We start from the raw sequence: 26,314 nt of genomic DNA, 5'->3' as shown, positions 1-26,314 counted from the left end.
TTCTTTTGGCCTAAATTCCCACAATGTGTTTTTAATTTAATTCCATACATTGTAAATTTTTTATATAATTATAGTTTGGAATAACTGCTTAATTATTTTAATTCTAGTAGTTCTTTGTCTTAAGCCTCTGTATCCTTGGATAAATATTAAGAGTACATTGTGGGTTGTTTTTTTTTTTTTTTTTTTACAAGCTTGGTAATATGAATACACATGCTAATGATACTCTAAAATGTATTATGAAAAGCCCTCCAAAAGCTTTGGTCAATATAGTCTCAAAATATAAGCACCCTTTGGTAGCAAAATAATAACTTCTTAAGATATCCACATACCAGCACCCAAATCAGTATGTTATTTAAAATCTGAGGCACATTCTGGGTTGTGGTCAGAAGGAACAATTGTCAAAGAGAAGCAACTTGCTGGCTCTGGATGTAGACGCAGGAGCTAAGAAGTCAAGGAATGTGGATAGTCACTAGAATTTGAAAAAGCCTAGGAGACAGAATTTTTTTTCTATAGCCTCCAAAACATGACCAATGTGACATTTTGATTTTAGTTCAGTGAGAGTCTCAGATTTCTGACCGACAGAAGTGAAAAATAATAAATTTGTATTTTTCTAAGCCATTAAGTTTATAGTAATTTGTTGAAATGGAAATAAAAAACTAATGTTAATATGATTATAAGGATAATACAAATTTTGCCTCACTGAAAAATTTAAATATAGACCAGGTTTTTAAAATGTTATGTTTAAATACCATTACTCCAACCTTATATGACATTAAAATGATGCAAAATCCCGTGAAATTTTCACCATCTGTATTGGAGTAGGATCAGTAAGGAGATGGTGTGAGAACTGAGAAAAGTTTCTTCCAGGTTTGCATAAGAGACAGTAAATGTTACGAGAATTCTAGCCACAACATTTCCTGGACATGTTCATGAACTCTGTCTCGTCTCTCGCTGGCTCCGTCTGTCTGTTTTTCTCTCCCCATCTCATATCTGCCCTCCTCTCTCCCCTCAGTCTCTCCAGTCCGTGCCATCCATCTCCTTTCTGTCTCCATCTTTCTCCCTCTAGTCTATTGCTCCCGTCCCTCTCATCTCTCTATCTCATCTTTCTCCTCTCTCCTGTCCCTACCCTGCCCATCCATCTCCCTCTCTCCCTAAATCTCCCCGAACTCTGGCCGTAACTCTTTCCCCTCCCTCCTCCCTCCTCTATCCTTTCTCTTTCACTCCTCTCCTTCCCCCTCTCTTTCATTCCCTCTTTCTCTGCCCTCTCTCCTTCATGCCTCTGTTCTCTCTCTCCTCCTCTCTTTATTTCTCTCTCTCCCCTCTCTTTATTTCTCCCTCCTCTCTCTCCCCTCTCTTTCTTCCTTTCTCTCTCTTGGTTTCTCTATTGCTCTTTCCTGCTCTCCCTCCTCTGTCTCTCCATCTCTCACTCTCCTTCTCTCCCATCTCTCATTCTTTCATTCTGTTTTTCCCTTCTTCCCTCTCTCTCCCCTTTATCTCCTATCCACCACACCCGTCTTATCTATCTCATCAATCCCATATTTCTCTCACTTTCTCTCTCTCTCTTCCTCTTTCTCCTTTGTCTTATCTGTCTGTGTTTTAACTGAAACGAGTTGGGACACAACTATCAAATTTCTTATGTTCAACACTCTCATTTGTTATCATTTATACCATTTCCTCCATAGGTATATGATGGCTTCTCTGTGTTTTATTTATTTTATATGCATATATTCTCTCTCCTAGGTTTTAGTTTTGAAATAGGACACTGTCTTTAATGTAACTCCTTACCTTCTCTGATAAAATTAGAGTCAAATATGACTAAACACAACAGGATACAAAGCTGACTGCATTCTTGCTAATAATCATGTCATATTATAAATCCCCATTAAAAATGACACTGATCAAGCAAAAATTACTACCTGTCTTTTGCTCATTTGTTTCTGGGTTTTCTCTTTTTGTTTTGTATGCCACTGTTTTCATTTGAAAGTCTCATTATCCCATGGCTACTTGCTTGCCCCATCTTTCTTTTACCAATTAATTTATCTAACATCAACCATCTAATTTAGAATTTATTCTCATTGAGACTCTTTTGGTCTCTTTAATCTGTAGAATATTAAACAAAAGCAAAAAAACAAGTTGTAAGCCCTGGAAGCACATTTGGAAAATATCTTTGACCATTTATAAATTATTTTTGCCTATTCAAGAAAAGTGTATAAAACTTAACATTGTATTCTTCCACTATTTTACTAAACATACTAATATTCTTTGTGACCTAGACAAAGAACAGAAAAAAATTAAGTGCAAAAATTACTAGGCATCTACCCAGAAGAAAAAAAAATCATTTTATCTTAAGGACATTTGCTTTAGACTGTTTATTGCAGCTCAATTTACAATGGCCAAATTGTGGAAACAACCTAAATGTCCACCAACCCAGGAATGGATTAACAAGCTGTGGTACAGTATACAATGGAATACTATTCAGCCATTAAAAATGCTGGAGACTTTACATTTTTCATATTAAATTGGATGCAAGTGGAACACATTCTTTTTAGTAAAGCATCACAAGAATAGAGAAGGAAGAATCCAATGTACTCAATTATATTATGAAAGCAGTAAATGATCTAATACAAGTGAGGGCTGGGGGGATGAGGAAGTGGGGAGAGGGGAGAGGGAGGGGAATGGAGGTCACAGTATATGGCACGCCTTTCAGGGCAGAACACAATTATAAGAAGGACTTTATCTAACAAATGCAATCATTGTACCCCAATTCTTTGAACCTTCAATGAATCTCAAACAACAACAATAAAATGATATTCAAGAATCTTCTTTAAAATTTGTAAATGCTATATAAGGAAACTTATAATGTGTTGTTTTGCTGAATGTATATAATATTTAATCATTCACATTCAGTTTCCAATTTAGTAACTGGAAAATATTTGTTTAGAGAGTGTCCATTAATGATGGGAAGAACAGACTCCAGATTCGGGATGCAAATCTGGATCCTGACTCCGATTGGCTTTGTAAGGGAACCTTCTCTGTGTTCTTTCCATAGTTTGGTTCCTTACTGAAGAACTAGGAATACTAAATGAGTTTAATATGCTTTAAGTCCTCAGAACAGTGTAAATAATACAATAACAAATAATCATGAGATATTTTGTAAAAGGAGACAAAAAAATGTGAAAAAGCAATTGAAACAGATATAAGATGTACATAGTGATACACTGATAATGAATAAATAAGAAGGGCTTTAAAAATCATACTTTCTCCACTAGAATGGCGTGCAGAGAAATGCAGTGTGGCATAGTACATTAATCTGTCTTAGTATCAAAATAACTATTACTGTGTTATTTACCGTCAATAAATAAACACCACAAAAACCCTAGAAATAGTGAACAATTCAAAACCTGTCCAGATAACAATTGCTTTTATATTGATGCCATCTCTAGAGATATGTCTGGAATTGAAATTCTTGTTTTTGATCACCCTGAAATTCTTGTTTTTGATCACCCTGACATTATTGTTCATTAGAATGAACATGAGAAATAGCTCATCAAAGACATAGAAAATGTCTTAAAAGATTAAAATTTAAGACCCATCCCTGAAGCTTGCCTTAATATTGAAACAATTTCATAGACAGGGTTTAAATTTTAGCCCTCATGGATTTTAAATGAGAATTCTTTTCACACTGCTTGCACAAGAAAATAAGAGGACTAAATACATATCTATACTGATACTGAAACATGGCATGAAATTCAGATTTTCTAAAGAAAATAATAACATTATGTAGGTACTACCATATTTTTATGACAAAGCATTGTTTTCATTTTAATGGTCAAGTTTACAATAAGAATTCACATGGAATTAATATAATATATATATGTGTTTTATAAAATACAGTGGAATATTCAACCACCTCCTTACGTTGACCACCTCCTTAAGTTGACCTAGTTTTTTATTTTATTTGCAGTTTTTGGCCAGGGCTGGGTTTGAACCTACCACCTCCCATACATGGGGGCGCCCTACTCCTTGAGCCACAGGCACCAACCAAGTTACCTAGTTTTAATAGACTGGACATGCACCACATGTACATATCAGTGCAGTAGGCCTAGTTCCTTATGTTAACCACCTCCAAGTGTTGATCATTTTGTTATAGTCGCTACCGTGCTCAATATACAGAGGTTCTCCTGTATTAGATTTTAAAACAACAGCAACAAAAATGTAGTAATAATCTTTCTGCAGACACAAAAATAATACTAGAGCAATACTTATTTACATATTCTTTTCTTGAATTTTTATGTAGGCCATTCTTTTGGTAATGTATATTTTTTGTCTGATATCATTATACATGTATGTAACATGTATAATAACATGATAAAATTACTACTACCTTAAATAAATATATTAATAAGACTGAATAAAAATACAAAATATAGTTGAAGATGGATGGGATAAAAAATACAAAAATATAGTTAGAGATGGATGGATGTTTCTTAGTTGTGTTTTATTTATAAAGGCACAAGTTTCCAAGTAATCAACACATGTTCCATGTGTATCTCTGAAAAGATCTTGAGGCATCGTGATGCAGGTCATTGACATGAACTCAAGAGGAATAATCATTCATTCAACAAATATCTTTTAAACACACGCTAGACAATCTCATAGTCATATGTACTAAACCTGAAACTAACACTATAATGAGAAGAGAAGGAAAAAAAAGAAAATAATGTCATTTCCGCATACATTTTATAAGTGTAAACAGAATGAAAAGGCATGTCAGGGCTGTTCAGAATAGCAGTTTGGAGGCAGAGATCAGAGCTATCCCCTTGACAAAAAAGAAATAAGAGAACTAAAATCAGTGGAGTGTATTTGGGCTGGCATATGGTGAGGGAGGGAGATAATGGTTTCTGAAGAGCTCAGGAAGATGTGGACCAGTTTATATAGCATCAGAAAGACCTTTTATGTTTCGGCTCAAATTCCACAAGGAGGTCTGTGCATTTCGGGATTTAATGTGCTCTGTAAGAGTCACTGTGATAACCTGTGAGGGTAGATTCTGAGGAGGATGTGTAAGTGGTTTCAGTGGAGAGGGGAGGGAGAAGGGCAGTTAAAAGGCTACTGTAGTGTTGAGGTGACAGAGGGAGTAAAATCCTGAGAAACAATTTTGTTCTTGTTAAGCATTCAACAGCCTAATTGAGAAGATATAACCGTGGTATAAGTAGGTCTAAGAAATGAGCCTGCAGCCCCCAATATCCTGGCACTCCCCTCAAAAGATATGTTTTGGCTATAATAGAGAAATACCTGTCTTTTAGTATTGCTCTGATTTTGATTTCTTCCTTATGAATAATCAGTAGAATAGAGTACCTGGGCATCCAAGAGGGTATTATATCATAACAATCTAGAAGAATTTCTGGAAAGAATAGATACTCAGTTATAAATCTCCATGTGATTAATCAGAATTCTCTCATACAAAAAAAATTTTTTTGAAGTTTAACATGCTTATGTTGTAAAGTCATCTCACATTCTAAACATATCCAATTCTAACTCTACATAGTGGGTCTGACTGACTCAACATTAGTATACTCCCAAGAGTTTACAAGGTACTCGCACTACACAATAACATCAAATACAGACCCCACCATATGGCAATTGTGTTACAGTGTACAAGTCACTTGTGAAATTTAACTTCTCTCACCCTGCTTCCTTACCTATAAAATAAAGATAATAAGAATATCTTTTTCAGAGTGTTGTTGTGAAATAACAGTAGATAATAACTTATAACAGAAAGTAACACATAAGAAATACCTAATAAATGTTTGAAATACTATTACTTACATGTTTTGCATTATTTATACTCCTCTTATGTTTATACAAATTCTAAATTATTTTCCTCAACAGAAAGAATGTTAAATGAATAAATCCAAGAAATAAAGCAACTCTTTAGATATTTTTTCATAAAGATGAACAATAAAGATGGTTTTAACCATTTATAGGGTTTTAGTTTTCTATTAATTTCTGTAAAAATTTCCACAAAATATATATATTTGCCTCCTCTGTAGATTAGAAGTACAACCTGAGTCTCATTGGCCTAGTATCAACTGTCAAATGGCTATACCCATTCTGAAGGCTCGCGGGGAGACTTCCACTTGCAGTTTCCAGCTTACCTTCATCAATTTTGACACCAAGGACTGATTTCATGGAAGACAATTTGTCCACAGACCTGGGGAGGGTTAGGGGTCCTTCTTTAAGGATGGTTCAAGCACAATTATAGTGCACTTTATTTCTATTATTACTGAATTGTAATATATCATGAAGTAATTTTACAACTCAATGTAATGCAGAATCAGCAGAAGCCTTAAGCTTATATTTCTACAACTAATTAGTCACATCTAGAGGTGATGGGAAACAATGTTTGTTGAGAGGTTGAGTTTATTGAGCAGGTTGAATGTTACTCCAACCTGAATCTCTCACATGTGGACTTTACAGCAGAGTCCACACTCTGATGAGACTCTAATGCTGCCTGACAGGAGGTGGAGCTCAGCAGTGACGTGAGCAGTGGGGATCAGCTGCAAATACAGATGAAGCTTCTCTCACACTCACCAGCTACTCTCCTCCTCCTGCAAGGCCTGCTTCCTAACAGGTCACTGACTGGTCCTGGTCTGCTGCTCAGGCCTTGGGGATTGCAGTCCTAAAGTCTGTACAGTTTCTTTGGCTTGTAACCCCTTCTTCCATCTTCAAAGTCAGCCATGTTGTATTTTCCTCTCTTTCTTTAATACACACTCCTACCTCTGACTTTTCTTCTGCCTCTTCTACCTTTGTGATGAGAATAGGTCAATCCAGATTACCCAGGATAGTCAGCTGATTGGTAACTTTCATTCTTTTTCTGTCATGTTACCTAATACATTCACAGTTTCTGAGAATTAGGACATCACATCTTTAAGTTGCCTTTATAATAAATTATAAGTATCAATATAGAGTTTTTTCATGGTTCTGATAATAACAATCCCTACCTATAATAATTATTTTACTTAAGGGCCAGGTGCAGTGGCTTATGCCTGTGAGTCTAACACTTGGGAGGCTGAGGCGGGTGGATTGCACAGGTTGGAGACCAGCCTGAGCCAGAGCAAGACTTTGTCTCTAAAAAAAAATAGCCAGGTGGCGAGATTGGCACCTATAGTCCTAGCCACTTGGGAGGATAAGGCAAGAGAATCGCTTAAGCCCAGGAGATTGCTGTGAGCTATGATGCCATTGCACTCTACCAAGAGTGACGAAGTGAGACTCTGTCTCAAAAAAAATATATATATATATATATTTCACTTAAAATATCAATTATATTTTTCATTTCGTTTTCTAAAAAAAGGTGAGAAATATCTCTGTGAAACAACATATTATGTTTTAAATTGTCCTAAAGTGATACATTTGGCATATCAACTATACTTGCAGACAAATTAAAAATAAGGTATTTCTACTATGTGTTCATTATGCTAAATTGGTGACTCTTTTTATATTTTACTAAATATAAATTATTCATTGATATTGTTTTTTACTGAAAATCATAAAATATAATTAAACATTAATTATTTCTTGAGAAAAATAACTAAAATTAAAAAAAAATGATGTTTCCCCCCTCAGGAAACACGTGCAAAGCCTGTTTACATCACACTTAAAATTCCTGCTTGAAATTTTCTACCTGTACTTTTACTTCATTATTTCACCACTTTAGCAAATTTAAGACACCAGTTTAGCAAATTTGAAACATTGACATATATAAGAAATAAATGAATTTAGACCGAAATTGGTCTAAATAATGGTGGCTCATGTCTGTAATTCTAGCACTCTGGGAGGCTGAGGCAGGTGGATTGCCTGAGCTCACTGGTTTGAGACCAGCCTGAGCCACAGCGAGACCTCATCTCTAAAAATAGCCAGGTGATGTGGTGGGCACATATAATCCTAGCTACTTGGGAGGCTTAAGCAAGAGAATCGCTTGAGCCCAAGAGTTTAAGGTTGCTGGGAGCTATGACACCAAGGCACTCTATTGAGGGTGACAAAGTGAAACTCTGTCCAAAACAAAAAAGAAAGAAAGAAAGAAAAAAAAATGAATGAATATATTTAACACATATTGATACAGTTAAATAACTTAAAGTTTTGTACTCTTCAAACTGGTGCTTATTTTAGTTGTTAGTCAATGGTTTAATGAATGGAAATGGGTAGAAAATAAAAGGCAAAACAAAAAAATTCATTTTCCTGGGATGTTAATACCATGCAAAATTTTGTCAAAGTATCAGTTTAATGTTAAAATTCAAGAGATGCTTCACAAAATGTAATGAAATATTTATATGTTTCCATAATAAAAAGTGTCCCATAATCAGTACATCCTTGTAGCATGGTCAGTTTACGTTGTAACTTTGAGAACTATGCCCGGATATATATTTTTTTCTTCCTTACAAATAGAGGTATCTCAGACGAAAAATGTTAAAAAAACACAAAATCCAAATAAAACAGATAAAATACAAAACACTGACACAAATTCCTTACGGGCATTAGAGATGGCAAAATTAAAGTCTTAAAAGATTTAGGATGCTGGGTCGGGAAGAACATTAGAATGGTGAGCTAATTATTTACAACTGATAGGCCCTGGTTGCTTTTGCAGTTTGGGGTGTTCACAGGAGACTAAGATTTTGGAATTTGGATAAGCAGGGATTCACTCCAGGGGGTGCAGGAAAAAAAGAAACATTTTTAAGTTAAAAGGAGGCAGAGTTAAAATGCCTCCTTTTCAAAACATTTTGAATACTGCACAGCATAGCAGTTTAAAAGTTATGCTAAGTTGAATTCCAGGGGAAAGGCCCAGGTGAATACTCAAAGATCTCAGCTGAAAGATAGATCAGCCCAACTATCATTCACTCTGCCCCTAATTAGCATAAGGTAATGTTCTCTGAAATATCCTATTTAGTAGGTAATAAGGAAACATCTCTGGAGAAGGATCATGTCAGATGAACTGCAGATTTATAAAAATCAAACAAAGTTACACAAACTAAAAAAATAAAAAAGCAAATTCACCATGCCGACAAGCAGGGCCACATAACCATAAATTAAAAGTATTTTTTTGAAAGCAGCCTGAAAATAGATCCATACATGATCTGGTGATGGAAGTCAGCAACAAAGACTTCAAAATGCAATGAAGAAGTTAAAGAAAATAGAAATATTACCCTCAAAACTCGATAAAAGTGGAGGGAAAATCATTGAGAATAGGAATATGTTGCAAGTATAAAATGGAAATTTTAAATTTAAATATATACATATATATACATACATAATTAAAATCAAACTCCAGTGAATGTGAACTTAGAGAATAAGATCAGGACTATTGACATTGCAAGCAGATAATAGAAAATATACAAACTGAAAGACAGGGGAAAACTACAAATTTTAAAAATAAACATGATATACAGGAAATATAAACATCAAATTCAGGGAAATCGATGTCTTTAAGGCATCAGGAAAAAATGGTAATGCTTTGAGAGGATAATAAAGGAAAGTACATTTGTATAGTGGGGAAATCAAACATACATGAGGATAGGAGAAAAGGGAAACAAAATGCAATTTACCATTGTTCTTAATACTAAAATTATAAATTATGTGAAATGACAATTATAAAAAATATTTTTAAATACAATACACAATCTTTGGTAAAATCCCAGGAGATCCATGCACATTATGTGTTAAATATTATATTTGGTTTTGAATTTTGAAATCTCAAAAATTCTGTTGCATTTTTGTACAAATGCAAAGTGACACACATCTATTTCATCTGTGACTACAATTGGCCATAATTACATTGTTCTTGATGGCACAGTTTTTCCTAAATAGTAGGCAGTTTTTGATAAAAAATTTTAAACAATTTGCATATTATGTGTAATCCTGGCAATTTCACTGAATATTAAAACTATTTAAAAGTATTTTCATCTAGAGATGAAGCTAAATCTTATGCTCTCAGAAGTTCTGAAAGGTACAAGGCAGTTCTTCACTATGTAGAACTGTCCTAAAGCCCAGGCGTCCTGCAGCCCCCACACACACATACAGAGAATCACTGTCTCAGGAATATTTTAGGGAATTTTGTGAGAAAGTAGTATAGCACCATTTCTCAGTCATCATCTGTTAATCTACTCTCTCAAACTCGTGCTCAATCATTTAAAAACTTCTTTTGATAACTGAGTGGATTGAAATATACTAAGAAATGACCTCATTCCAAATATCTTAAAATTATCGCCACCAAAAAGATTCCCAGCCTGCGCTTCTAAAACAACTACCTATACAATTCATTGCTTCCACTTTTCTTTTCCCTAAATTATAATATGTCATTTCTCTACTGTCATCCTTTAACTGTCCTTCTTTACCCTTGGAAAAATATTCTAAATAATGTTTTGGTCTGGCAGTTGATACCTGACTTAGTTTTTCGCTATCCCTCTAACCTTTTATACTATCACTAGCCCCATTACGTTAGCCCCAATACATCGGCCTTCAAATTCTCCAGGCAAACGAGGAATCTTGACACGCCCCATCATTCCCATGTTCCTGGAATGTTTTTTCCTAAGCTATCTATTGGTTGATGTTTTGTTTGATTCAATTCAGATCAAATAATTCCTCTTGTGTTTAATCTAGCCTTCAATCCACTCAGTGAGCATGATTTTTCAACACAGAAATCATTAAACTTCACATTATGTTTTGTACTTATTCATCTGCTAGATTCTATTTTCTTCTTTAGATGCAGTTTCCAAAAAGCAGAAATTTTATGCAACTTAAATACATTTCAAGAAGTAATATATGCTCAATAAATGTTAATTCCATGAATAAATAATTTAATAGTCCTTTTTCTCTAAACTCTAAGACAAGCACTTAATTCAATGAATATTGAAAGTGATAAAATATTTTATTTCAAACAATTTCTAGTCTTATTAATGGAATTGTTTTCTCTCTTGCCCCTTGGCTACACAGTATGTCATTTTATGAGATCATAAAATAATGTATATTTTTGGTTTCAAGAAGAATTTGTTCTCCCTGGAAACCTTTGGTTGGATACTACTGTTTTAGTATTTTCTAAAGCAAATATTTTACATTTCTTCCACTAGAATATTTTTAAATGCTTTATTTGTGTTCTTCCTTAAATGAGTAAAGAGAATAATCCATCCACAAAAGACTTACCATAACTCAGATGTCAATGGGAAATTAAATTTTCACTAAAATATAGAAGTATGTGTATCATTTTGTGTTGTATGCTCTGTAATATAAATATGCCTGTCATGGTTTTAAGAAAAGAGAACACCCACCAAAAAATCCTCAGGATCACATACATGTGATTCAAAAAAAATAAAATTGCATAACTGACAATTTTCAGTTGTCCTAATGATTCTGACAAAGGTTAAGTTTCCCATAACATGAAAGCATGGCCAATGCAGAGAAATTCAATTTATGAATTTGGAGCTTAGGTATCAAAATCTTGTAATATTCTACAATAACATCATAATTTCTTTTAGCGGAGATGTTCAGCTATCTTACACATAAATAATACAATTCTACTTCTCCAGAGAAGGATAAAATATTTTAAAAATATAAAAGTAATATTGATGCTATGGTTTGTCAACTCATAACTTTTTTGGATAGAGAGGTATATAATTCAATGTACATTTACCAATAGTAATATTTATTATTATTACTACATAATAATTATTACCTACATAAATTTTATGTATATTTGCACTAAAAAGATATATATTATATATTATATAATTTATATATATAATATTATTGAATATTATATAATCAATAATATTTTGATTATTATTATCAAAATAATTTTTTATTTATTACTCAAAAATCTTAATAAATTATTTATTGTAGCATAGAGGTTTAGTTTCTTTTCTCATTTCTACTTTAGTTTCCCTGAAGAATTCAACTTTCTTTGTGAAAATTGTAAACATCATTTACTTTAAAACTCCAGAAGGAATAATAGGGGAGAAGTAAGATCAGATTTTTATATTTTGTTTTATTGTTGGTTTACTGCTTAGAATTAGTATGTCTGGGCTCTACCAAAAATTGTAGCATTTTGTGTATTTTGTGCCTTAAGTAGCTGAACATTCAGGAATGAACACATACAATTTATTCTAATTTCTTAAAAGTGTCTTTCAAAACTTTACAATTAGATTTATTTTCTCAAGAAAGAAAGGCCTGGGTGGCGCCTGTGGCTCAGTGGGTAGGGCGCCGGTCCCATATACCAAAGGTGGTGGGTTCAAACCCAGCCCCGGCTGAACTGCAACCAAAAAATAGCTGGGCATTGTGGCGGGTGCCTGTAGTCCTAGCTGCTCAGGAGGCTGAGGCAAAAGAATCGCGGAAGCCCAAGAGCTAGAGGTTGCTGTGAATCCTGTGACATCCTGGCACTCTACCGAAGGCAGTAAAGTGAGACTCTGACTCTACAAAAAAAAAAAAAAAGAAAGAAAGGCCTATAGTAAGTGCTCAACAAGGCAAATCTTATTAGTAGAGTGTACACGTGTGTGTGTGTGTGTGTGTGTTTCACTGCACTGAAAAATTCTAAAAATTCATGGCCAATAATGTTAGAATTAGGTATTTTAATGTACAATAATGATTGGCTTGAAGATAACTATTAAGTATGATTTGACTTATAAGTATGACTTAACAGTATATTTACCTGTTAATATATAATTATATTCAATATATTATGTATTGGTGCAATATATATTAACCATATTATTAGTATTTTTTTTTTTTTTGTAGAGACAGAGTCTCACTGTACCGCCCTCGGGTAGAGTGCTGTGGCGTCACACGGCTCACAGCAACCTCCAGCTCTTGGGCTTACGTGATTCTCTTGCCTCAGCCTCCCAAGCAGCTGGGACTACAGGCGCCCGCCACAACGCCCGGCTATTTTTTTTTTTTTTGCTGCAGTTTGGCCGGGGCTGGGCCTGAACCCGCCACCCTCGGCATATGGGGCCGGCGCCCTACTCACTGAGCCACAGGCGCCGCCCCATAGTTTGCAAAGCAATGCTAAGAGAATATAAGGGGAAAAGTATGACTTTATCTATCAAAAGGGCTATTTAATATAACTTATTACATCTTTATTTTTTTACTTTATAAATTAACTTATACATTTAATGCCAGGGAAACCTTAAAAATAGTAAAAAAAAGATACGTAAATTTTGTTTAGGTTTATATGTACTAGGTACATTGTTTTTACTCTCTGGAAGTTGACTCACCACCACAAAGAGAAAGGCTTAAAATACAACTATAAAGACTCTAATCAGATTTGGGAAAGAAAAATTTAGTCAATTGCTGATTTAAAAAATTCATTATTTTATTTGAGTTGCATTTGAAAGTACATAAAGTCTAAATAACGAGATATTGATTGAGATGCATTGAATTATTACAGTGCACGATGTGCAAGAGAAAAATTTATTTAAGATTGAATGCTGTTCTTCATAACACTGTGATTTAGTCAGCCAGAACATACATTTGATCTTATTAGTCATTTAAAGTTGTTTAAGAGTGTTTAATTAGGAAACAGATATTTTTACATGTTATCTCAACTTAACAATTTATCCTTTACACTTCAAAAAAAAAGTATAAGAAACAGAAAATATTTGAGGAAAGGCTGGAAAATCCTCTGCACAGGCAGGAACATAGCACAAAGGGGGAGGGAAGTGAGAATACTTAGTCAGAGAATGAGTCCTCTGACTAAGGGATATTCTCACTGCTTCACCTATGTCTGATTCCTCTTTTCCAGTAAGCAAACCATATTAAAATTTTGCAGGTCTCTTCAAAGAAATTACTCTTGAATATCTTTTAGTTTTCATGGAATTTCACTATATAGTTTAAAGCAAAAATTGTGAGTGCATACATGTACCATATGTATACATGTGCACATACACGTATACAGGTACCATATAATACATGTGATACGATTCATTAATAATCCATTTTTAGATGATATATTGTTCAGGGTTGGCCAAAGAAACAGATCCACTAAGATAGATATAGATATGAGATATATAAAAGTAGATTTATTATGGGAATTAGGCAAAGACCCAAGAACCAGGAGCTCCGGTGTCCAGGGGCAGGGGAAGATGAAGGCCTGTGGCTCAGTGAGTAGGGCGCCAGCCCCATATGCCGAGGGTGGCGGGTTCAAACCCAGCCCCGGCCAAACTGCAACAAAAAAATAGCCGGGCGTTGTGGCGGGCGCCTGTCGTCCCAGCTGCTTGGGAGGCTGAGGCAAGAGAATCGCGTAAGCCCAAGAGTTAGAGGTTGCGGTGAGCCGTGTGACGCCACGGCACTCTACCGAGGGTGGTACAGTGAGACTCTGTCTCTACAAAAAAAAAAGAAGAGAAAGAACAATTGCTCTTTTTCTGCCTGTTGGTTCTTCCTCAGCAGACTGGATGACCCTGGCGCACCTGGTGAGGGAGGCCTTCCTTTATTCATGCTTCTGATTTGAATGCTGATTTCTCTGAGAACACCCTTACAGGCACACCCTGTATGTTTTAACAACTATCTGAACATCATTTAGTGCAGTGAAGTTGACACCTAAGATTAATCATCACAGATGATTTTTCTATTTTTAATCACTAAATTGCTTTGTATCTGCACAAATAAAATTTCCTGTTTAATATCCATGCATGTAGCAAATATTTGTGAGTTCTTTAGTTGATGTAATTTTTGTACAATAAAGTTCAAGAGCTTATATTCTGGAAATGTCAAATAAAATCATATCAACCAAGCTGGTATTGTATGAAAAAGGGCTACTCTTAGTTCTTGAAGAAATTTCTTAATTCTTTGAAAAATTTCACTATTTCTGCTTAAAAATAAATTTTGAATTATCTTCAATTTTGAAAATTGAGAAGCAATATTTTTGAAGTATAATTATAAATAGCAAAATACTTAAGAATATTATTGCAAATCTGAAGACTCTTAAATACAGTTGTGCAAATGTGGCACTATAAAATGAATTGATTCTAATTATTACTTTTTTATTTCATCTTTCAGAATTTGGTTGCAAATGATTTATAGTTTTCACTTAAGAAGAAAAAATAAAATTTACAAATAATGAGACTTGAGATGCAAGAGAAGATAATATTGATACAGACTATTGAGTTGTCTGTGAAACATATTGTGAAAAAAAATTTTTTTTTTTGAGACAGAATCTTACTCTGTCGCCCTCTATAGAATGCCCTGGCATCATTCCTCACAGCAACCTCAAACTCTTAGGCTCAAGCAATTCTCTTGCCTCAGTCCTCAGCTGGGACTTCAGGCACCTGCCACATGCCTGGCTATTTTTAGAGACGAGGTCTTACTCTTGCTCAGGCTGGTCTCAAGCCTGTGAGCTCAGGTAATCCATCCACCTCAGCTTCCCAGAGTGCTAGGATATAGGCGTGGGCCACCATGCCTGACTATATTGTGAAATTAAAGAAAAAAACAAATTATGTATATTATTTGCCTGTAATTGACATATATATGTGGCTCACAGTGGAGAACAACATATTTTTATTCATTAGAATTTGAGAATGCTTTTTGTTAAATCTCATTTGTATGTGTGTGTGTATATCTTGTATATACGTCTGTGTAGGTCCATTAACCTAAAATTATATATTTCATATATATATATAAACTGTATAAATTAAAACTGCAGTATCATACTTAGCACTGTATGTTAATATGTCATAGACAGAAATTCTAACATTGAATATTTCCCAGACCATATCCTTTTTACTGGTGTGTGTGTAATTTTACTAACAATATTTCCTGTTGTATGAATTACGCCTTACTGATGACTCTGTGGCCTTTTTTTTCTATTTCCCATCAGATTCCTCCAATATTTTGAGGAGTCTCTAAGATAACCAAAGGTCATAAAACATTTTTTATTCAAAGCAGCCAGTCCTTTTGCTGCTTGCTGCTAAGGCCATTGGAAAGTATAAATGAATGGGTTTTTTTTTCAAAGGCATGGAGGAAAAAAGGTCAAAATACTTTCTAAGAATCATGGAGAAAGTATCTGGTCTGTAAAAACCAAACCATTCCAGAACATAATGAGTTGTTCTTTAAAGGCAAGTATTATGGAGCCATAGCAAAAGACAAAGAGAAAGAGATTAACAATGATCATGTAGCAGAAATGAAGAGCAATGATGTAGGAGTCAACGGCATATTAGCTGCTACACCATTTGGACTCAGGTGTGCAAGAAAAATCCAACTGAAGAGATATGGTGCCTGTCTTCTGTCCGAAGTGGGGTGGGAAAGTGCCTCTGGCTAGTCACACATCATGGGCAGATGTGAAGCGTCTGTTGCTTACACCTGAGAAAGCTAATTAGTTAATTAAATTCTTAGGAGGGGGGAAAAACAAGCCTGAGGTATAAAATTTGCCCCAGCAGAGTTGTTATGTTGCTACACAACCATAATGAATATGAATTTTAAGTTCTCTTACTAGGAAGAAGGAAAACAAGGGAGGGTTTTATTTTAAGCCAAAAGAATTACAGAGATTAGCTAAATAGAAGAACACTGTAGTACGTATAGGGGCAAGAGGAAGAATGCGCGCTTCCAACGTGTCCTTTTCATTGGTTTTGTTTCTTTTTTGAAATGAATTTATATCTACTCAAGGTAATATTACTGCATTAGACTATTAATTTATAAAAACAAATATTTATGCTCCTTAATTAACTTACCTATTTAAAAATTCCTTTAATTCCCTAGCAACACTTACCATGGCAGAGTGTCAGCTGTCAATTAGGCTGCAAAATTTGCATCTATCTGTTGTTATGAGTAAGTTTTGTTTTCTGGCTCAATAGAAGGCATATTTAGGTTAACTACATTTCCCCCTCATAATTCACATGATTAAGACAAACTGAAAATGCTGAATTTACTTCATTTACACAGATGAATTTATTTAACAGTAAGCTTTGGATTGGATATCTTGTTAATATAGTTTTCTTTTTGTATATTACATATACAACATATTTTGCATGTACATGTAGACACCATTTAGCTATATTCAGAACAAAATAACTAACATAGTTTGAGCTTCAATTCAAAATATGTAAGTTTTAAAGGAGGGTGGGGCCTTGGTGTGTGTCACATTTTATGGGGGCAAGACATGATTGCAAGAGGGACTTTACCTAACAATTGCAATCAGTGTAACTGGCTTATTGTACCCTCAATGAATCCCCAACAATAAAAAAAATAATAATAAAAAAAAAATATAGAATATTGTAACTTTGTTTAAAAAATATAATCAACTACTTATCATTGTTGTAAGTTCTTGCTTTCAATAAATGAAATTTAATAGCTATATAATAATATTTCACTGTTTCAATCACAATTGAAATATTGGAACTAAAGTAAACTTCTTGTATTAAAGCTGAAATTAATAAATTCTATTTTACATTAGGTCATATTAACTCACTACAATTTATGAAGACAAGAAATTTACCTGCAAATTTCTATAACCTACATTAAACACACCTATATGAAATCTTAGGGAAAGATAAATGTCTAACTACATTAATATTTTTCTAAACTATTTTGAAATTTTATTATTTGTTTGCTTACTACCATATTAAAAATTTTACTTAGTTCCTTTTGAAAAGGAAAACACTCAAATCTTTTTTTCTTATAATCAACTGTTGCTTCACTGTAATTGGTATCATGAAATTCTTAATAATCTTGAAATAAAGGAAAAAGTACTATGAAAGGAAGATAATTGCTTGGTCATAAAAATAAAATATTTTGGTAAAATGCCTTGTAAATGGCTCAGTGTGCCCTTTAATTGCTTCGCATGACACACTGAACAACAGTGTATTTCATTTGCCAGATCAATAAAGCTTATAGGGAAGAGGTATTTTGCTTTTAGTAACCTCTTAAACGTCACATAATCATTAGTAATAGCAGCACAACATTAAATAGCTATAATTCTCTAGAATTAATACTTTTCCACAAAATGTGTATATTTTAAGACATATGTTTTAACATGGCCAGAAAAGATTATTTTTATGTCTCTTTAGGAGGTATAAATCAATCAAACGTTAACGTGAATATTTTTCAAACTTGAAGTATGTTATGATTAGGAACACTATAAATGTTGAAAACCTTTAGTAGTAAAGATAATTTCTGATAGACAATGTTTAATAATGTGAAACATCAGAAAATTCTATATTTGTGATTAGTTTCGCTAATCTAAATGTTTACATAAAACCTAAACTTTAAAATATAAATATTACAAATTATGTTAACAGAGCAATCAAGTTTGCAATATAATTTGCAAAATAGTATAATTTGCTTGGAAATAAAAATAACTTATCCTGGAAAGTGTTAGATTACTCTTCATGAAATTGGCTAATGGAAGCTTGTTTGTCAATGTTATGGTTGTAGTTACCTTTTTAAGAGTTTATCTAAGCAATGTAATTGATGTCATTAGAGTAGGACTGCATATTAAGAGGAGAGGAGGTTTTAATCTTCACCCATGAGTTCATCGCATAGATGGAAATGAGAAATTATAGTACACTTTCATGTATTCAAACCTTGCTTGGCTGGCTTATTGTTGCACATAAATCTACATAATATTCATTATCATTGATTGCTTAGATGCCACGAAATAGCTTCTCCTTCTGTTGATTTTCAAAGATTGAAATCTTTTGCAAATACCTGAATCTTTGATTATAGTAAATACTGTTTTTCAAAAAATTTTGATTTTATACATGAAATATGGATTCAGCAGCATTTTCAAGTTGCCATGCCATTAACTTTCCAGGGCTCAATTTTCCTCTTTCCAAGATTCGATAACAATACCTGCTTCTGTTTACTTTGAAGAGAATGAAAATAACAGAGATAAGACAGATTCTCCCAGGGCTTAAAATAGCTCCTGATAGTAAATAAAATACTTTATAGAAACTGAATTAACTTTTGTAGCCACCAAGTAAAGTTTGGGTACGTATCAAAATCATTATCGAGTTACTATATAACATAAACAACTGTATAATGTAATAATGTAAGATAAATTACTGTGTCAAACTCAACATATGCAAATATAACATAGAAACCAAATTAAATGGTATATTTGTTTGGAAATACGGAAGACTATACTCTGTAATATAAACATAACAACCAAAGATAAAGAGGTAGAAGATAGAAATTAGAGATAACAAAGGTAAATTGCTACATAATATTAGTTATAGAATACTTTACATTTTATATATCACATACTTTGATTCTAATAATCACTTAGAGTAGTGCCATATGAACAGTTGTATCCCTCAAATCCTTCAAGAATTTTTCATTTTCCTATCACCTGTAGTGTGGCTATCGGACAACCTTCTGCTCTTTTGTTAGACTTACCTCAACTTCTAAGCCCAGATTACACTACCTTCAAAGTGACTCCCCCTCGCCCAAGCCAATGAATGAACAAAGTGGTGATAACAGAAAACCTTCTCTTTCCCCCCAGCCAATGATTAAGTAGAAGAATGGTATAATTTACTAAATGTAGAATATAGAAGTCTGATCACAATAACTAAGAAAATGCCATGAAGGCTATGTTAACCAGTTTGATGAAAATATTTCAAACTGTATATAAAACTGGCACATTGTACCTCATGATTGCATTATTGTACACAGCTATGATTTAATAAACAAACAACAACAACAAAAGAATGTTATAATGGCCAACTTGTCCCCTGCCTGCTTCGCATACCTCAAATGTGGTTAGTTTTTTTTGTGTGTTTTGTTTTGTTTTGTTTTTGCTCTGTGTCTCCCTACTGGGCTGACAGTCTTATGTGCATCAAAGTCCACGATTAACCCTGTATAATTCTTCTCTCTCATTTTCCTTTTCACAGGTATTTTTCTCTGATAGCATTTTGTATATCTAAATCTATGTCCTTCTCCACTTTCCAGAGAACTGAACTGATTAAGATGGTAATGGGCAAACCCACTACTAGTTCCATGAGATATGTGGTGGTTAATATGGTCTGTCACCTTGACCAAAGGGTGCCAGGATCATTAAACTTTATTTCTGGGTTTACCTATGAGAATGTTTCTAGATGAAATAAGCATTTGAATCAGTAGACTGAGTAATGATCAGATCACCTTTGCCAAAGTAAGTGGGCATCATACAATTTATTGAAAGCTTAAACAGAACAAAAATCCAAATGAATAATTTTTTTCCTCTTCCTTACTTCTTCACCTAGAGTAACAAATGAGGGCTTTTCCTGCCCTCAGGCTGGGGCTTATACCATTAGCATTCTAATTCTCAGGCTTCAACTTGGAATAGAGCGTATATCAATGTTTCTTCTGGTTCTCAGCTCTTCAGACGCAAACAGAAACTGCGCCATCAGCGTTCTCGAATTTCCAGATTTCATATTAGGAAACAGTAGAACTTTTCAGCCTCTATTATTGGGTGAGACAATTTCTTTCTTTCTTTATTTTTCTTTCTTTCTTTCTTTCTTTTTTTCTGAAGTTTTTGGCCGGGGCTGGGTTTGAACCCACCACCTTTGATATATGGGGCCAGCGCCCTACTACTTTGAGCCACAGGCACCACCCAAGAGACAATTTCTTTTCTTTTTTCTTTCTTTCTTTCTTTTTTTTTTTTTTTTTTTTGTAGAGACAGAGTGTCACTTTATGGCCCTCGGTAGAGTGCTGTGGCCTCACACAGCTCACAGCAACCTCCAACTCTTGGGCTTAAGCGATACTCTTGCCTCAGCCTCCGGAGTAGCTGGGACTACAGGCGCCCGCCACAACGCCCCGCTATTTTTTGGTTGCAGTTTGGCCGGGGCCGGGTTTGAACCCACCACCCTCGGTATATGGGGCCGGCGCCTTACCGACTGAGCCACAGGCGCCGCCCCTCTTTTTTTTTTTTATTATTAAATCATAGCTGTGTACATTAATGTGATCATGGGGCACCATACACTGGTTTTATTTTTTTTAATTTTTTATTAAATCATAGCTGTGTACATTGATATAATCATGGGGCATCATTCACTAGCTTCACAGACTGTTTACCTGGTTTTATAGACCGTCTGACACATTTTCATCACACTGCTTAACATAGCCTTCCTGGCATTTTCTTAGTTATTGTGTTAAGACATTTACGTTCTACATTTACTAAGTTTCACATGTAACCTTGTAAGATGAGTGAGACAATCTCTTATAATAAACCTCTGAATCTCTTTCTCTGTCTTTGGAACGCACGCACGCATGTGCATACAAATTTGATTCTTTTTCTCAAGAGAACCCAGACAAATTACAGAGTGGAAATAAGTTAAGAATTATTGTGGAAAACATTATAAGCCTAGAAGCCACAAATAATGAATACCCCCTGCCAGTCTCCCCCCAGATGAGTGTAACCATGACAGCATTTTAACACTACCTTTCATATTGATTGGTATTCCTTCCTATGTTATTATTTTTATGGCTATATATTTTTTGTTTTTGCTATTTTTTTACTTCTTTCTTGCTTTGAATAAGAAAATGGGTACATTTTAATTGCTATTCTTTGTTTCCCAATTAGATTTGCATCAATTAAACTTTCTTTGAAATATTAATCTGAACATTATAATTACTTAACCAAAAAAAAAATTTTAAGAACATTACAGGTATTTCCATAAAATCTATCCTTTGAATCACTAACTAGTTTGTTTCTAAGTCTATCTTTATGATAAATATTGACCAAAGTGCAGTCCATTGAAACCTAGGGTGAAGTGATGCCATGTATTTGCATGTAGTTATATTTTTAGTCATTCATTTAAATTATTCAAAAGCATATTTTGTTTTAATTTAACAAACTATATAATGTGAACATGAAGATATGCAATTTTGAGCATTATAAACTTGTAGAGTTCTTAGGAAGTTTAATATAAAACACATAAGTTGATAATCTCCCTTCCTTGCAGATAAAAATATCATAATGTGACAGCTCAGTTTTGGAAATTTTGTTTTTAAGACTTTCAATAAGAACAATATTGAAATCTGAGAAAACTGTTAAAAATATCTATCTGATGGCACCAGAGAGCTACGAATCAATGAAAACTTGAATGACCAAGATGACAGAAATAAGGGGAACCAAGACAAGTAAACAATATTTGGCACTGCTAATCCCTGGAGGCGTGATTTAATTCAAAAAGAGTAAGTAAAAGGCTGGTAGGCTGAGGAGAAATTTGTTCATAAGAGTTGACAAAGCTATATAGGTTTCAGGACTCTCAATAAATCTAAGTTTGTGTCTTCCTTGGAGAAGAAACTATAAAAAACATGGCTTAGAGTGGGAAATATTAAGAAATTCATGCTAGGGCAAGGGAATACTAGAATGAGACAAAACAAAGAATTAATCAAAGATTCAAAACTAGTTCAATGTGTGAATAGAGAAAGGTTGAGATAATATGTTCCTATTGTAAGGCTTTTCCTAGTTAGAAACTTTCGACTTACATATAACTCACACTTGTGAATGGAGGTTATTACAGTTTAACTTGCTGAGTTACAAACATCTGACTGACATAAGACTCTCACAAATGGAGGCTATTATAAGTAATAGGTAAATGCACCTGTTTCAACTTACATGCAAATGCAACTCAAGAACAAACCTGCAGAACCAATCTGGTTCCTAATCCAGGGACACCCTGTACTAATTGAGAAAAATTAGACTTAACCACCTTCTGTATATCATTATTCAAAATCTCAAATTATCTCTATGTTTGTACATAAAACATCTGCTAATTCCAGTAATAAGGTATTTGTGAATATATATGAGTTGACACTAAACTGAGTGCAAAAATAAAAACACCCAAAAGGTGTGTGTGTATGTGTTTATAGATATATAAAGCTTTAAAAAGAAATTTTAGGTGATGTCCCACCAAATATCCTCCCTTCTCCCATACACCTATTGCACAATAGTACATTTCAAAACTATTAAGAGTAGAATATATATGTCTTATCACAAAAGATAATTAAGTGAGATGATAGTTATGTTAATCAGTTTGATGTAAGCATTCCACATTGTATATCAAATCAACACATTGTACCCCATAAATGTGCACAGTTATTATTTGATACAATTTAAAAAATAAAAAAGAAATTTATTAGTATATTCAAGATGACAAATATGAAGGTAATTATCTCAGAAGAAAAAGAGAACATATAAAAACAATAGTTAAATGAAAATTTCAAAACTGAAAATAAAATACCTGAAATTCCAAATGCCATGGTGGGTATTACAGTAGATTCAAAAACTGAAAAGAGTTATTGGACTAGAAGATAAACCACAAGAAAATATACAGTCTGAGCTCAGCAAGAACATGCTAAGATCAACTTTTTAAGAAAGCCTGCACATATCGCTTCTCAGCATTTTGGATAAGATCAAGTGTAAGAAGAGCACGCGTGGCCTATAGGATATAGTGAGCAGAGGAGACAAGACAATGAAATCTCAGATGAAATAAAAGACATGGGGCATATGCATTAATTAAAGAAATATTGATGGATAATTTCCAAAATACTAAGAATGGTAAGCTAATAATAGTTCCTGTCTTAGTCTGCTTTCTGTTGCTTATAAAAGAATACCTGACAGTGGATAATTTATGAAAAAAGGAATTTGTTTTTTCCCAAGAACACCTGTATGTAGGGAGGGATTTCTTACTGGAGGGAGCTGTGCAGGCTCCTCAAGTCAGGCAGAGGATCGTGGCTGGGGGACCGAGTGTGCTAGTTCAGGTTTTGCTTTCTCTTATGAAGCAAGTGGTCTCACTTCCATAATAACCCATTGATCCATTAATCCATTTACTCAGAAATGGATTAATCCATCAAGGTAGAGTCCTCATGACTCCACTCATTTCTTAAAGCCCCATCGCTCAATATCGCCGTACATGGAATTAAGTTTCAAGATGAGTTCCAAAGAAGATTGATTAAATCAAAGATTGTTGATTTAAATCTCAACAATTCTCAATTCTCAATAAATTTCCAAAGTGAGCAAAACTAATTTGATTTTGCAAGTCAGGATTGAATTTCCTTCTCAGGAGGAAAAGTAAGGTGGCAAATGAGAGATAGTAAGAAGGAGTTCTCTAGTTTAATGGTAATGTTTTGTTTGCTGAGTCTGTTCACTTTATTATAATTCATTAAGCTAGACATTTATGATCTAGGCACTTATGTGTATATTATACAATATTATTCAGTTCAACATAATTTATCATATTAGTTTTACTATTTCTGAATCCATAACCTTGAAATCAGTAGAATCATACCAAAATCTTATGTCTATGAGAATCCCAGAAAAAGAAATATAAATGGGAAAATTTTATATTTATCTGTAATTCCACATATTAATTATTGGCAATATTTCCAGTTAGTATAAATGTAAAAGGATTGACTTTTACATTATTCTCACTTGAGTATTCTTTTTTCAATTTTTAATTAAAATTATAACTATACATTTACAGGGTGCCATGTGATGATTTGATATACAATGTGGAATGCTTAAACTTATTAATATCACCATCACCTCACTTGCTGTTTTTTGTGGTAAGAGATTTAAAATTTATACTTAATTATTTTGAAATATACCTTTGCATTGTGCACATTAGTGGTATGTGTATGCCATGGAATACTATGTAGCCATAAAAATATGGAGACTTTGCATCTCTTATATTTATCTGGATGGACTTGAAATATATTTCTTCTTAGTAAAGTATCTCAAGAATGGAAATAAAATGTATCCACTTGAGTACATATTATTCTGGGGAGTCCATAGGCAATAATTGTGGTATAAGACTTTGTGAAATTTCGTAGACTCTAACATATGTTAAGAGATAAACAAAGCCCCTTTATTTTATTTCTTTTTCTCTCCATTTTAACTCCTTTTCAAACCCTTCCACATTTCTCTATTATATACCAAAAAAATCTACATGCATAACTCTGTCTCTTTGTGTAATATCCACAAAAATGCACAGTGAAAAATACATGTATTGGTGTCAAGAAATTGTATTTGGGGGAATCTTATGGACTTTCTTCCAGACTTCTAGTGATAATCAGGCTCTTAAAAGCCATGAGCTAACCAGCTAATCTCAAATATAATTAGTCATTTAATAATTTTCATTAAAGCTTTAAAATCAAACCTTGACCTTTGGTATGGAAAAGAAAATCAAAAGTTAAATCAAGTACAAATTATCATTTGTATGTTGTAGAACAAGTTAAACAAGAGTAAAGTTCATAATAACTTTGTATTCTAACATGCTTTGTATCATTTTCAACCTATTATTCTTCTGTGTAGTCTTAATTATTAATGTTATGAATGTTGACTAAGTGTAAATGAGACAAAAGATATTTGAAGTTCCTGTTGTTCTTTGTCTACAGGAAGATGCTATGGTTAAAGGGCAGATTCTGTTCTCCAGATTAGGTCAGGTTGGAAATCCAAAGGTTTCTTTTTGATTCATGCAGAGTCATGTATTAACCACTTGAGATTTTGATAAAAGGGATTTAAGATTTCTCTTTTCTCATTTACAGATAATTGCTTTAATAACTTATTCTCCAGTTTGTCTTCAGAAAATCAGCCTCCTAAATTAGTTGTCTCTCAAAGGTTCTCACGTTTGCACAAGGTCAAGTTTAGTATTAACTGAAGTGTAGTCTCTATCACAAGAAGGAATTCCATCTCTCCTTTTATTCAATGCTTTACTACTGCAATATATTTAATCTCCTTAGCTGAATTAACTCTGTAGTAACAAAATTTGCAGAATGCCAGGTTCACGATTTCTTCTTTTCCTCATACCAAGGATATAGAATTTCTAGAAAACAATTGGCCAAAACTAAGGGCACTTAAAATTATGCATTTTAATGATATACATACATATGTGTATATATATATGTATTTTATACAGGGTGGCCATAAAGTTTGTGTGCTTTTTATAACTATTTAAATTGCACAGAAACCTTATGGCTACCCTTTATATATAAGTAAGAGTTTATCAGCATTCAAATAATAGTAATTTACATTAATATCATTGAAATTATATTATATAAACATTTCATTCTTTTTTATGGATGTATAAAGTAGTCCAAGTTTATTAATTATTCAGAATATATTTGATATTTTTGCAATACACTGAAACATGAAACCTTAATGATAGTAATGATTGCTCCTCAGGACTCCAGCTCATGACTGCTTCCTCAGTACAGTCAGGATGTAACAGTGGAGTGAAATCAGGTACAGCTTCTGAACACTTTTATAGAAACTCAGTCTTGGTGTCTACCTCAAGTCAGGGTGCCTCACAATTATACATTCAGAAAAGGTAAAGTGACTTCTGTACTAAACCTTCCAATA

The sequence above is a fragment of the Nycticebus coucang genome, chromosome 1 (genome assembly GCF_027406575.1).
Source record: "Nycticebus coucang isolate mNycCou1 chromosome 1, mNycCou1.pri, whole genome shotgun sequence".
Classification (NCBI taxonomy): Eukaryota; Metazoa; Chordata; class Mammalia; order Primates; family Lorisidae; genus Nycticebus; species Nycticebus coucang.
This window is presented reverse-complemented; position numbering follows the sequence as displayed.